At 49.6% G+C, this 14,349-nt stretch overlaps 1 protein-coding gene across 5 annotated transcripts in view; it reads left to right on the plus strand.

Moving 5' to 3' along the window:
• The first annotated feature begins 1,254 nt into the window (after window positions 1–1,254).
• Window positions 1,255–14,349, plus strand: part of RBMS3 (RNA binding motif single stranded interacting protein 3) — a 1,606,934-nt gene continuing 1,593,839 nt past the window's right edge. For all 5 annotated transcript variants that reach the window (XM_062215492.1, XM_062215511.1, XM_062215613.1 and 2 more), the window contains exon 1: window positions 1,255–1,347. The gene's annotated coding sequence lies outside the window, so the exon portion shown is untranslated. The remainder of the gene's footprint in view (window positions 1,348–14,349) is intronic.

The following is a 14,349-nucleotide window of genomic DNA, read 5'->3' on the forward strand; positions in this document are numbered from 1 at the left end:
AGTCGCCGGGATCAGCTGACCGACGGCGGGCCCGGGTCCACTCCGGCCAGCGGACGGTCTCTGGACGGCCCGGCGCGGCTCCCCGCCTGCCCCCGGGGGTTACCCCGCGGAGCCTCCCGGAGACCTGCCCGGCGAGCGCAGGGCTACCGGCAGCCCCGGGAGCCGGCGCCCAGCACCGGGCACCTTGCAGCGGACGCCCGGGGCGCCGTCGCTCGTCTGCTCCTCCGCTCGCACCGACCCCCGGCTGCCGGGCGCCACCCCCGCGGGGCCCCAGCCCGCCCCGGGTGTAGCCGGCGACCCGGCCGTGGGCAAGGTCAGGTGGCTTCTCGGCCGGGAACGCGCCGCCGGCTGGTCGCGCTCCGCCCCAGGGGTCTGGCGCAGGGCTGAGCTCCGCCGTGGGGCTCGCCCGCCCCGGCGGGGCTGACCCCGGGGCCGCGGGAGGGCGGGGGCGGGGGTGGGCAGCGCCGCGGGCACCCCCTCCCCGGCGCGCTCCGCTCCCAGCCGCCGCCTCGCGCTGGTCGGAGCACCCCGCGCTCCTGGGCTCCGCCGCGCCGCGCCGGGGCGGGGGGCGAGGGCGAGGGTCGGCGCGCGGACGGCGGGCGAGGCGGGCCGGGCCCCCTCGCACCTGGCGTTCCCCATCCCTGCCGGCCGGGCCGGGCCAGCCCCGGCGCCCCGGCCGTTTCTTGCAGCAACTTTGTTCGGGAGGTTGGAAGGGAGGGGCAGCGCCCGGGGGGCCCCGGAGACGCCGGCGGGCGGCGCGGCGCGGGAGGCCGGGCTGGGGAGCAGGTCCCCGAGGAGCAGCCCCGGGCCCGGGCGCGCGGCTGGGAGGCGCCGCCGCCGCCGCCGCCGCCGCCGGGATGCGCTCTGCCTAGCGGGGCTGCCGGGGGCGCCTGAAGGCCACCGCGCCAAGGACACGCGGCCCGCCGCTCCTCGCGCGCCCGGGCCCGCACGCCGCCGGTGCCGGAGCCGCGGGGAGCGCGGGCGAAGGGCGGCAGGAGGGAGGGCGCGCGGGAGGCGGCCCCTCCTCGGCGAGCCATGCGTGCCGCGGGCAGCTGAGGAGCCGCCGGGCGCCGCTGCCAAGTCTCCGCTCCGCTTTTGTCTTGCCCTCCAGTGAATGGGAAGATGGAGATGGATGTGGAGGGAGTTTCTCCGCGCCCGGAGCCCATCCCCCGCTCCCAGGGGGCCGGCGGAGCCTGCCCGGCGCCGCCGCCGCCGCCCCAGCCCCGGCCCCAGCCGCCGCCGCCGCAGCAGCAGCTGGCTCAGGATGAACTGCCCGGCGAGCGTGCCGGCGCCGAGGACAGCGACGATCCCGAGGCGAGAGCCGGCGGCGAGCGAGGAGACAGCAAGGTAGGTCCGCCGCGCTGGCGCGGTGACACCGTGGGAGCAGCGCCGAGGCGCTCGAGCGCCGGCTGCCACTTTAACCCCTGCGCTCCCCCAGCCCCCTGCCCGCGCCCGTGTGGGGGCGGGGCGGGGCGGCCGCCGTGCCGCGGGCGTGGGGCTTCAGGGGAGTCCACGCGCGGTAGTGACTTTCCCAACTGCAAGGCGTGTGCGGAAGTCCGCCTGCCCTGGTTCCGTGTGCGGCGGGGTGTGCAGAGCGAAGTCTGCTGGTGCAGGCGGGGTGATGCTCGGGGCAGAGCGCAGCGCCTCGCCGCGGGGTGGGGGACAGCAGGGCTGAGCCCTCCGCTTGCCCGCCCGGGGTAACCCGGGGCGTTGTTTGGGTGCTCCAGGGCTGAGGGAAACATGTCTCCAGCAGCTGCTGAGTGGCTGCTGGGACTCCTTGGAGGGAGGTGACATCAACCTAAGGACGGTAACAATGGGAGCAAAGTTTGGTTCCTCTGCGGATGGAGAGCTCTGCTTGAGCCAGCTCTAAGGCAGAGGGCCCCCTCCTCACCTGGGAGGGCAGGGACCAAGTGCCTGGCGGCACAGAGGAGCCGGCACAGCCCTTGCAGCCCTGCTGTGTCATTGTAGACCAGGGGGTAGCTGCTACTTACTGTGGAGACAGGAGTTCTTCCGGTAATTGAATTCCAGCAAGAAATGGCTCAAATGCCATTCTCTGGGGCTGATGTTTCTGCTGCTGAGAAAATTGCAAAGTAGAGGAAATGGCATAGAAAATAATGCCTTGGTAATATTCGTAGAGTGTATTTATTATAGCTTTGTCTCTAGGCAGTCTTCTTGAGACGCACTTGGAGTGTAGTTTTGTGGGAGCCGGTGATGCTCAGTTGTGTCTGGATAAGGTGTACACGTGTATTTGCTAATGCATTTTGAAACTGGCTGCTGATATTGGGGGAAAAGTTGGTTCAACAAATCAGAATATTGGAACTGAGGAAGCCAGTCAGTGTCACTTTCGCTCGCTGGGCACAGGAACATGGGCACTTGTGCTGGTTAGAAACGACCTGCATCCAGTGCTCCTCGTCGGGGGCTGCCTTGGTTTCCGGGGGACTGTTCCTATGATACGAGTGGGTTAAACAAATACCTGGAGTATGCTGGGATCACACTGGATGTTGCTGTTCTGTGTTCGGAGACAGGCTCACTTAAACAAGTTCGGGTTTGCAAATGTTCAAAAAAAATTGTTTTGCATTTTGAAACTGAGCTACAATTCAAGACTGTTGTTTATCCACCCAAATCAATATTGTTATTTAAATGGCAGTCTACCAAGGAACTGGAATTTGAACACAAGCTAGACCCGTCCGGGATGCCTTACAAATGCATACAAGATTTACATTGTGAAAACTATGATGAATTTTAATATCCTGATATCCTCAGCTTTCCAGTCGCTCTTGATTTCATGAATATTTAATTCTGTCATGACTGCATTTTTACCACTTTCAGTGACTGTCTGTGCTCAGTTTTATGAAATAACCATAAGTGAGCATCATATTTCCTAATTGAACCCTAAGTCTCTTTTGTACAATAGGTGTGGAGAATAATTAAAATATAGAGCCAGTGCTGCCATTTCCATATTGCTGCCTCATGTGCCCTGAGCATGAGAAATGCCTGCCATCAGCAAAAATCCGTGCTTATTTGTTTCCCTTTGATGCACCATGCAGATTGTCTAACGTTCGACCGGTTGTGAGGAATAAGAAAGGCAGTGGCACCAGAAATATTACTGCAGGTGAAGAGAGGCCTGGAAGCGGGTTGATTACATTTAGTTAATTAGCATGTTCAGATAATTGAGTATTCCGGTGATGTGATTTGCTTCGTGTTTGTCTGCAGTTTCTTGAGGTGGAAACAAAATACAACTTTTTTCCCTCCAGGTGTTCACCTTAAAAAATTCTCTGGCATCCTTCTCTTAAGTGAACTGAGAAAATCAGCTGGGTTAACCCCTTGCCCGACTCTGGTACTTCTAAGAGTTTGAGGACGTTTGCAATAGCTGTCTTTGATTCTGATGGATACTGATATGGGTTACAAATAGATTTTTCTCAGCAAATCCTGGTTTTCTTGGTGGGAAAGCCTTTGGGTGTCTGACAAAATTACGCCGCCAAAATAAATGGAAGACGAACTGGGATGAAGTGGAGAGTGGTTTCTCCAAGCTGTTTGAGATGAGAAGGATGAGATTATCACAGTTTAAAAACAAGAATGTGCAGACATCATGTTTTGGACTGTTCTGTTTTCTTCTCACTCATGAGAGTAATAAAATATAAATTTTGAAAACAGATTTTTTTTTAAAATCTTAACTCTTCCTCCAAGTATGGGGACTGTAAGTAGGATGTGAATGGAGATAAAGTGTTGTGGGAGCAGTGGCGTCTCTTACAGATTCTGATCTGGGGCTATGATGTATTCTCTCATGAGTTTACCTCCATTGTCTTAGTGGAAAACAGGTGGAACCTTAGTGTCACACATCAGCTTGTCTCCTGAGTTGCATTTTCACAGTCCTATGTCCTTAGATCGTCTCTGAAATGGAAGAGAGGTTAGAAAAATGGAGCAGTCAAGGGAATTTCTGTGTTAGGGTTTCATGATGTGACAGGTGCTTCTGTCCCAGGGTCACGATGCCTGCTTCCCCCCCAGCAGCTACAAAGAATTGATAAAACGGCTGCATATGGAGTATGATTTGATTCCAGGACTCGGAGGAGACCCTCAATCAACCAGTGGTTCCCCCTTCCTGCTTTAGGCAGGTCCATAGCAAATTCTTGCGAGAAACAGTCTCTTCTCTCAGTGCTGACACTCACAAACTGTGTGGTAGGCACCTTTGGTGAGCTGCTGAGGTATGGCCTCACCCGTTATTTCAAGAACTTCTTCCTCATGTGTGCAAAGAGATCCTCTGGACTGGACTGGACTCTTTTTGTCTAATTCTGGGAATGAGGATTGAATGAGTAGGAGACCTGCTAATCCTTGAAAGTGTTTCTGATGCTGGATTTAGTCTTCCTCAAAACTTTCTTCCCGCGTTTTCTGCAGGCCCTAAGTGGTCCATGTTTTTAGCATCTTTTAAACTTTCTTCTGACATGCTTTGGTTATATCTAATAACTCTTAGATGGGTGTTTCTGAAACTTTTTTTTGGAGGGGGGAGTTAAAAAAAAGTTCCTTATACTGAGTGCCAGTGCTCCGAGGTTCTTAGTGCCCTCGTGTTATCCAGCTAGCTCCCCGAATGTGTGACTTCTCTCCGTGACACCAGACACACAATAGAAATGACTCGTTCTTGTCCCCCTTTACTGCGTCTCATTCATTATCCTCCCTGTTTCTTCCTTGCTCGCCCCCCGCTCATTCTCCACTTTCCCCCACCCTGCCTGCACACTGGTCACCGTGATGTTTTGCCTTCAGAAGGTCGATTCATGGCTCAGATGTAAGGTGTCATGATCAAAGTCTCTGTTTTTGTTTCGCTCTTGTTGCAGTCTTGGTTTGTAAGATGTTATTCTCGTGGCTTTGGGCAAGAGCTGCTGTTGATGATACTTCATTGGTGAAGATAACTCAAGACTCTCACTTCAGCTGCATTCCGTCAGTATCGCTGTCTTAAAGCCTCTTCTTAAGGGGCTGCTCTGGGGAGTCTCTTGCCCAGACTGTCCATTACATTTTTTTAGAAAGCCTTTCATTTTGAAACAATTTTAGATCCAGGAAAGAGTTACAGAGGCATGACAGAGTTCCACATACACTTTGCCCAGCTTCTTTTAATATTAACATCCTACATAATCATGGTATGTGTAGGACAATGAAGACGTGACCGTTTGTATAATTTTATTAGCTAAACTTGTCCAGTGAGTTTCTTTTTTGGAGTGAATATGTATTATAATAATATGTATTAATATGTAATAATATGTATATAATATGTATTAATGTTTTGAATTCTATTCTTATAGTGTCTAAAACCTTCTCTATTCCTAAAAGGTTCTATGAAGTGGTATTTGTGAGGCAGAGCAATTATCTCAGCCTGTGTGTGTGTGTATGTGTGTATGTGTCTGTATGTGTATGTATGTGTGTACGTATGTGTATGTGTGTGCGTATGTGTATGTGTGTATGTGTTCGTGTGTGTATGTGTGTGCGTGCGTGTGTGTATATGTGTATATGTGTGTGCATGTGTGTATGTGTGTATGTGTGTATATGTGTGTATGTGTGGGGGGGTGGGTGGAAGAATCTAATAAAAGGCAAAAGTTGTGGTCCTTGAAGTTCTGTATCCACTATAGCAAGCCCTGTGGGAGTTACAACTTTGGCGAGGCCTGTGAGTGTTGTACACTTGTAGGAAGTCTTCTTATTTTGATTTTAACCTGAAAAACATTCCTGCTTCAGGTAAGATAGGTTTTGTCCATATGTAGAGGACAGCAAAGTCTCCAGTGGCAACTAGAAGGAAAAAGGCAAGTGACACAATCAAAACAGTTTGTCTTGATGCAAAACCCCTCATGCTCTTGTTTCTGGCATGAAAAATATTGGACTCCTTTGGTTTCCGTTAGCTAGCGATGTCTGGCTCTGAAGCAGAAACTTGCCTAGGTTAGGCAGGATGTCACAGTGATTAGTCAGAAAGACCTGGATTTGGTCTTGGCTCTATCTTACAATAGCTCTTGACCTCAGTCAAGGTCTTGATCTTTCCAAATCTCTACAGTCTTTTCATCTGTAAAGTAGAAATAATTATCATGCCAGCCTGTGGCTGCTGTGTGAGATAAACCATGGAAAGTTGTCGACTCAATGCTTCATAGGCCAAGACTGCTCAGTCATTGTTTTTGTGGTTTGAATAGGATTGGGCTCCTTAAACTCATGCAGGTGTCTAAGCTGCAATCTCAAGTTAGCAGTTAATGAATTAATGCTAGTGGTAGAGGAATTCAGATGAAGACTTGATCCAGTTATGGTGTGTGAAGGCAGAGACTGGGCTGGATTAGGACAGTGCTGTGTGTGGGATCAGGATGGCATTATAGGAGACACGTTTAGAAGGTAGAGGGAGAGTTTGCTGCTTGTGTCTTTGCTTCCTGGCTCTCCAATGTGATCATCCCTCCACTCTCCTTGGCTTCACCAGATGCCTGAACACATGGAGCTGTCCGCTCTTGGACTATGAACCTCTGAACTGTAAGCCAAAATTAACCTTCTTCCCAAGAAGCGTCTCCAGGTAATTTAGTTAGAATAATAAACAGCTGGTGCAAGGTCCTGCAAAGGACCACAGGTTGGGGCTCCAAGTTCCTCCAGGATTTTCAGTTCTTGGATTCTGGGCTGGACATGATGTAGAGCTGCCATTTCTGTTGTCAAAGCAAATTGGTGCCCATCAATATGGTTTTATCCAATGGGCTTTAAGTGTTTCCTGTGTTTTCTCCTGGTGGGCAGGTTTTCCTGAGTTGTGGATAGACTGAATAGAGTAGAAGTGAGAAGCCATGAGAGCCAAAGAGGACCAGGACAGAAAGTCTGTACCCCCCAACCTCAGACCTCGGGGATATGCGTAAGGCGCTAACAAAGCAGATGGATTGCCCCACTTTTACACATTACATTTCATTACATTTATGGCTTCTCAGGAGAAGTAGGTGGTGAGTTTTAGGGCTTAAGAAAAATGATTGAGCTAAAAAGTTGTATCCGTTAGGGCTTTTTGGTTGCAGGCAACAGAAACTGAATTTAATTTGAGCATAAAAGTATTTTATTGTAAGGTTGAAAGGTAATCACAAAAATCAAAGGAAAAATGGTAAAGCTGGTTATTGGAGACATCCTGAAACCAGGGAAGCTGAGAAGAGCTTAAGTAGTAGAAACTGATGAACAATATTTCAAGGGCACTGACATGAATACATTCCACAGAAAGGTTATCTAACTGGCTCTGTTTGGATCCAGTATTTAATTTTAAAAAATGGGCCGGCGCCGTGGCTTAACAGGCTAATCCTCCGCCTTGCGGCGCCGGCACACCGGGTTCTAGTCCCGGTCAGGGCGCCGGATTCTATCCCGGTTGCCCCTCTTCCAGGCCAGCTCTCTGCTATGGCCCGGGAAGGCAGTGGAGGATGGCCCAAGTGTTTGGGCCCTGCACCCGCATGGGAGACCAGGAGAAGCACCTGGCTCCTGGCTTCGGATCAGCGAGATGCGCTGTCCGCAGCGGCCATTGGAGGGTGAACCAACGGCAAAAAGGAAGACCTTTCTCTCTGTCTCTCTCTCTCTCACTATCCACTCTGCCTGTCAAAAAAAAAAAAATTATTTATTTATTTATTTATTTATTACACAGAGAAGGAGAGGCCTTCCATCTGCTGATTCATTCCCCAGTTGGTCTCAATGGCTGGAGCTACACTGATCCGAAGCCAGGAGCCAGGAGCTTCCTCCGGGTCTCCCACGTGGGTACAGGGGCCCAAGACTTGGGCTGTCTTCTACTGCTTTCCCAAGCCTTAGCAGAGAGCAGGATCGGAAGTGGAGCTGCCAGGACTCGAGCTGGCGCCCATATGGGATGCCAGCATTGCAGGCAGCGGCTTTTACCCGCTATGCGACAGCACTGGCCCCCAGTATTTAATTTTTTACAAAAAATATTTACTTTTATTTTATTTGAAAGGCAGAGAAGCAGAGAGAGATCTTCATTTGCTGGTTCACCCCAACTCACCCCTGGTTTATTCCAGGCCAAAGCCAGGTGACCAGAAGTCCATCTGGGTCTCCCACATGGGTTGCAGAGACCCAAGTACTTTGGTCATTATCTGCTGTCTTTCCTTCCAGATGGACATTAGCAGGGAGCTGGATCAGGAGCTGAGTAGCTAGGACTTGAACCAGGCATTCTGACATGGGATGTGGGTGTTCCAGTGGCAACTTAGCTACTGTGCCAAGTACCTGTTCCCATTTTCTGCTTCTTGGCAGGGGAGGGTGGGGCTGCTCATTGAAAGTTCTGGTAAAGTGTATACTTTGGAAGGGGTGCAGTTCCTGAGGGGGGATACTGTCAGGACTCTGTTACTGGATTAAAGGGAATGCATATTAGTCATTCTTTTCCTGGATAGAATAGGGGAATATGTAAAGGGCTAAGAGAAGAGAAAGAAAGAAAAAGAGAGTGGGGAATAAGAAGGGGTAAGAGAAACAGAAACAGACACATTTGAGCAAGAATCTGGAACGTTACTAGCATTGAATTTCCTACCATTTTAAAGAAAAGGGCAGAGAAAATGATGGAATCTCTTGCTTACATGCGTACAGCAAGAGGGGCCGAGAACTTGATTCCTGTTCTTATTTGTGACACGCTCTTAGAATTAGGAAACTGGGGCCGGCGCCACGGCTCTGTAGGCTAATCCTTCGCCTTGCGGCACCGGCACACTGGGTTCTAGTCCCGGTCGGGGCACCAGATTCTGTCCCGGTTGCTCCTCTTCCAGTCCAGCTCTCTGCTGTGGCCTGGGAGTGCAGTGGAGGATGGCCCAAGGCCTTGGGCCCTGCACCCCATGGGAGACCAGGATAAGCACCTGGCTCCTGCCTTCGGATCAGCGTGGTGCGCCGGCCACAGCGCGCTGGCCGTGGCGGCCATTGGAGGGTGAACCAACGGCAAAAGGAAGACCTTTCTCTCTGTCTCTCTCTCACTGTCTACTCTGCCTGTATTAAAAAAAAAATAAGAAATTGGGTTGGAACGCATGGCCCATGTGGTCTAGTCCACCCCTGCGCTTCACTTTCACAGATGAGAGGATGGAGCTCCGGGACGGGATTTGCTTAACTGAGGGCAGGGCTGGACCCCTTGCCCAGGACGTGCGTTCAGATGGCCTGAGCTCAAATCCATCTTCTTCACAGGATTTCTCCTCTCTGCCTTCTGATCTTGGTCTGCTTCAGAATGTGTCCATTCTTAGTCTCTCCTCTTGCAAAATGAGATTAGTTACACCCATCTGCTGAGCAGATAATCTGCGAATGGATGCAACTGGGCCCTGATGGTTTAAAATACAGACTTTTCATGGTTCTCATGTCCATTAGAATAAAATACATTGCCTTCTTTATGTTACATACATTAAAGCATTTGATTACCTGCTCAACTTCCTAAAGCTTTTTTTTGACCATTGAATTCACACGTCCGGATGTTTCTACCCTCACATTTTGACCTCACACCACACCGAGAAGTCCTACAGGAGAGACCAAACACAGGGTGTTTCCCTTATATATTTTTAAAATATTTGTTTATTTTTTGAAATTCAGAATTACAGAGAGAGACAGGGACAGACAAAGAAAAAGAGAGAGAGAAAGAGAGAGAGAGAGAGAGAGAGAGAGAGAGAGAGAGAGACCCTCCTTCTGCTGGTTCACTCCCCAGATGGCCATGACAGCCAGTGCTAGGCCAGGCCGAAGCCAGGCGCTTCATCCAGGTCTCACATGTGATGTCAGGGGCCCAAACACTTGGGTCATCTTCTGCTGCTTTTCCCAGGTGCATCAGCAGAGAGCTGGATTGGAAGTGGAGCAGCCAGGACACGAATTGGTGCCTATATGGGATGCTGGCAGTGTAGGCTGCAACTTCACCTATGCCACAACGGTGGCTTCTGTTTTCTCATATTTGGGTGGCAAGTGCAGGGGGTAAGCTCACTTTTAAGGGTAGATACGCACCCTCCAGCACCATGCCTGGTACATAGTAGGTGCTCAATCAATAGTAGTTACATCGGACTTTTTTTCTTTAGCTTTTTATTTTATTAATTTGAAAGGCAGAGTTACGGAGAGGGAGAGAGGGGAAGACAGAGAGAGAGGGAGAGAGAGAGAAATCTTCCATCTGCTTGTTCACTTCCCAAATGGCTATGATAGCCAGGGCTGGGCCAGGCCAATATCAGGAGCCAAGAGCTTCTTCCAAGTCTTCCACGTGGGTGCAAGGGCCCTAGTATTTGGACCATCTTCCTCTGCTGTCTCAGGCACATTATCAGGGAGCTGGATCGTAAGCGGAAACAGCCAGGACTCCAGTTGGTACTCATATGGGATGTTGGCATCACAGGGTGTGGCTTAACCCACTGCACCACAGCACATGCCCCACACTGAATTCATTGTTGGTGTGTTCAGTCAACATATAGTAGAATTTTTTAGACCGCGGGACTGTGAAATTGATAGAGAAGAACCCGTAGTTCAGGGGAGGGGACACATTTGTTCACAGGTCATCAGGGATGAAGGCACCAAACTAGGTGAGGATCAGAATTGTAGGGAAGGGAGCACAGAGAGGCTCCATTTCACAAGGCCTCAGAGGGGTCTGAGAAATGCTGAGCAAGGGCTTTCCAGAGGTGAGGAATGTATTAAAGGTGACTGAGCAGGATTCAGAAGCTTGACGTAGGATCCGGTGGAGGTGTGGCTGGAGGTGCATCATCACTATGGCCTTGCGATGGCATGGCAGGATGCTTGGCATTGCCTGTCCAACTAGTGGATTGAGAGGAGCACTGGCCAGCGGTGGTTCCCAAACCTAGGAATTCTCTGGAATTTAAAAGAAAATGTAGAGGCATACATAGAATTAACTCTTATTTATTGTGTGACAAGAGAGGACATTAGGTTATCTCATAAAGGACATTTTAGCACTGAAAAGGATAAATAAATCAAACTTGGAATAGAGTACCCTTTCTTGAGAAAGCCTTTACCTAACACCCGTCCGTTCTCTCTCTCCGCCGCATCCCCTCTCTCCCGTTGTGTCCTGAAGTTACTTATTTGTGAACTCCTACCTACTCATGTGTGGCCTGGGTGCCAGGTACTGCTGGGGATTCCGTTAGAGGCTTGAGATCGGCATGAGGCATTTTTATGGAGTTTATCTTCCTTTTCTCATGGGCACAGCGTTGCAGTCAGAGGGATGCAGGTTGTTAGAGCAGCCTGTTGTCATCACTTGTAAAAAATAATTAAAAAAGAAAAAGTCATTCTTGAGTTCCCTCAGAAACGTAGCTGGAGGCAGCAAGGAGGGTGGTGACTCTGCCAGCTCATTTTTAAAAAGTGAGGCCGTTTAACACATTTTGTAAGGTTAAGCACTGACCTCTGTCAGCAGCATTACGAGTAGCCAAGTGAAATCAACTGCGGGACACACAGAGACACTGAGTGCCTGCTTTCTCCTTGTTTGGTCCCCTGATACCCAGAGGCAAAGGCCATACTTCATTCATGGCAGCCGGTGACTGGCTGTGTCCTGTCCCTCCTTCTCCAGCTTCCGCCTCCACAGCTTTCCCAGAATGGCCCCTAACTCCCCAGGTTAGACCCCCTGTTGTTTACCGTGGCTGTTCTTTTCATCAAGTTTTATTGGCATGTTCATGGTTAGTAAAACTTGTCCCCTTCTAGGTGTTCAGTGAGCTTTGACAAATGCATACACCTGTGTAACTGTGAACTCGTGTAAGAAGTAGGACTTGTCTGTCACCCCCAGAGTCCCTTTGTGTTCCTAGACATGTAAGCCCATCTTCTATCCCCGCCCTTCTCTAGAATCCGATGGAACCGGAGTCAAAGAGTATATTGCTTTCTGTTTCTGGCTTCTTTTGCTTGACGAAAGATGTGTTTGACGGCCACATCTTGTGTGTATCAGTTGTTCCTTTAGCTCACTCAGCTGCATCCCATTGTGTGGATACAGCATGTGTTGTTTTTGTGCTCTCTGGTGATGAACATTTGGGTTGCTTACAGATTTTTGGCTTTTATGAAGGGAGCTTAACAAGCATTTGTGTGTGTGTGCACACGCATGCACGCACATATCTCTTCATTTCTTTTGGTTGCATTTCTAGGAATAGGATTGCTGGGTCATGTGATAAGTGTGTGCTTCACTTTTTAAGAAACTGCCCTTCTGTTTCCAGAGTTGTCTGTGCCATTTACATTCCTGCCATCAGATGCAGAAGAATTCTGGTTATTCGGCATCATTGCCAATACTTGGTATTGTGATTATTTTTAATTGTAGCCATTCTAGTAGGTGTGTAATGGTACGCATTTCCTATCAGCTGAAGACATTGAATATCTTCTCACATGCCTACTTGCTACTGTGTGTTTCTTGGGCAAAATGTCTAACATTTTCCAGCTGAATTTAGAAAAAGCTGGGTGGTTTGTGTCCGTATTGATGCGGGCTATTATTTTCAGAAATCCTGGTGGAAGTTTGAGGACATTACAAAGTGAGGGGTATTTCAAGTTTCCTTTCTTGGGTGTTGGTGAACTAACATTTGTTGGGCACTTACATGTGCCAGTCACAAACCGAGGTAGGTTCACGTTGGATGATCTCATTTTCTGCTGCAGGGTGACGCTAAGAAATAACTGTTATCAACCCTGAGATCACATAGCTGAATGTGGCAGAAGAATGCCTCAAATTTAAGTCTCCCAGCTCCTATTCCACATCTTCAGTTGTGACTCCAAAGCCTGTTCCCTTTAATTTTCTGGTTAGTCTCCCACTCAAATTGCTTGTCCTGCTCTGGGTGTGTTAAAAGCATCTTTCAGATGACACAACATGGCTGGCGTTGATACACAAATCAGAACATTGACTTTAAGGCCATTGAAAATGCAGTCAGTTTTTATTCAGTCCTGAGAAAAACCCTGTGCACTCCAGAAAACAGGAAAGTGAGAATTCTCCAGAGAAGTGGAAGGTTTGAGGTGTTCATTTACCTCTCAGTACACAAAGAGGTCCATTCCGCTCAGTTAAATTTTGCTGGGAGGTTACCCAGGTGGCCAGGCTGGAGTTCACTCCTGGAAATTAGATACCAATTCATACCCCAGTTTTGTTCCTAAAGCTGTGAGGGCCTTACACAAACCATGTGAACACAGAGGTCTGGATTCTCTTATCTGTGGTGATGGTAGGGGGATTGAGTTCCTGCCGGAGCCACCAACTCATCCCAGGTTAGCATTGAAAGTCCTGTGTTCTAGGAGTCACCGGTCCCAGGTAAAGTGGGACAGTGGGTCACTCTCTGTATAGAATGCACGTAGGGCATTTGGACCATAATAGACTCTCAGCATTTGAGACATACCATTGTTAGGTGCTTTCGGGCTTTTGATCCGTGAGCCTGAAAAATGACTCATTGTATTTCAGAGTGTGAACGATTCAGGGTCTTCAGTTGACTTTTAAAACAAGCTCTAAGCAAGGCTCGGGATTTGAATTGGATGAACGGCATTAACTGTCTGAAAAAGTGATATGGAACTTTCCAAGTCAGCTCCCCAAGGCCTCCAACTTTGAAGTGTGTTTTAAGAAGCCCACTGTGAAGGTCTTCCTGGCGGAAGAGAAGGCTCTGTGGGCAGGGCAAAAGTCACCTTAACCAAGAGCTTTTAAGGAGTTGCATGGTTGGTGATATTTGTGTCAGTAGGGGTCAGATTTGATATTTCCCACAAGGCCCTCAGTTGGGAAGAAACCACTCTTACAAGGGAGAGAGTGGGATGTGGGTGGTGTGCCTCTGAATTCTGGCTCTGCCCCTTCTAACTGTGAACCCCTGGACAAGTCACGTTTTCTTTGCGTTTCAGACTCTTCAACTCTAAAATGGGAATAATATTTTTACCTTTCTTAGAGCTGACTAGAGTAGAAACTCATATTCAGTAACACATGAGCAAAAGCCTTTCATGGATTCTTACACAGGTGAGTCTCTGTTTCTGTCTGTATGTGTGTGTGTGTGTGTGTGTGAAGTTCCTGCTTTTGTTGGATGGATGAGTCCCCTCTGCCTCTGAACACAAGATGTCTCCTGAGAGTTAAAGGGGCTGTGTGGTAGAGCGTTTGGTGGCCGCATGGCCATTCCTGGAAGAATGCCCTTGGACGATACTGGGTGAATTCAGGTGTGTGCGAGATCTAAGGGGCTGGATTCGAGCTGCAGTCTCCTCCAGTTGCATCTTCAGCTGACCTTGTCAGCTTCTCTCCTGTCCCTCTGTCTTGCTTGCTGAGTGACAGAAATACTTTTCTCTAAAATGTTTTTGGAGTTCACTATATCCCACCTAAGGCTTTTGTCTACAATGTTCTGCCCTCTCCTTTCCTTCCCTCCTCCCCTTTACCTAGTTAATTCCTTATTAGCCTTCAAAATTCATTCCAACCCTCAAGGAAGTTTCCCCTGTTTTGACCTTTCCCTACCTGTGTCC

Source organism: Lepus europaeus, chromosome 2 (assembly GCF_033115175.1).
Source record: "Lepus europaeus isolate LE1 chromosome 2, mLepTim1.pri, whole genome shotgun sequence".
Taxonomy (NCBI): domain Eukaryota; kingdom Metazoa; phylum Chordata; class Mammalia; order Lagomorpha; family Leporidae; genus Lepus; species Lepus europaeus.